Genomic DNA, 626 nt, shown 5'->3' with positions numbered 1-626 from the left:
CAGCTCCGCTGAGCCAGGCGAGGGAGAGGGTAGGGAGGGGCAGGAGGGGACCCCGGGGCCAGAGGGGAGAAGCTGAAGGATTTGGGCCCAAGTGGCAGAGCCCTATGGTCGGGGGCGGAAAGGCGGAGCCAACCAGACCCTGCCAGCCCCAAACTCAGCCCAGGCAGCCCTGGGGTGGAGGCTGGAGGAAGGACAGGTAACTTCCCGCCGCTTTACCCCGCCCCTCAGGCCCTCCCACCCGCCCTCCCTGTCCCGGCCGATGAGGCCTCCGGCCTCTGCTCTGAGTCCCACGGTCCGGCTGGACCCCACGGGACCCCCGCGGCATGACTCCAAGGCCCGCCCCCTCGGGGGAGGCGGATGTGGGAGGCTGGGGCCGGGGTGCGGGCTGCGGGCCCCAGAGCTGCGGGCAGCCAGATCGGGCAGCTGCCCTGGGGTTTGGGACCCGCGCGGGGGAGGGCCCGGCCCCGCGGGCCCAGAGAGGGGCTAGCGGACGCTTGTCGGCTAGCTGGGCAATAAGGAAACGGTTTATTAGGAGGGAGTGGTGGAGCGGGGCCAGGCAGGAAGACGCTGGAATAAGAAACATTTTTGCTCCAGCCCCTTTCCCAGTCCCGGGAGGCCGCTGCGCC

This window comes from Condylura cristata, unplaced genomic scaffold (genome assembly GCF_000260355.1).
Source record: "Condylura cristata isolate star-nosed mole 26May11 unplaced genomic scaffold, ConCri1.0 scaffold00034, whole genome shotgun sequence".
Taxonomy (NCBI): Eukaryota; Metazoa; Chordata; class Mammalia; order Eulipotyphla; family Talpidae; genus Condylura; species Condylura cristata.
This window is presented reverse-complemented; position numbering follows the sequence as displayed.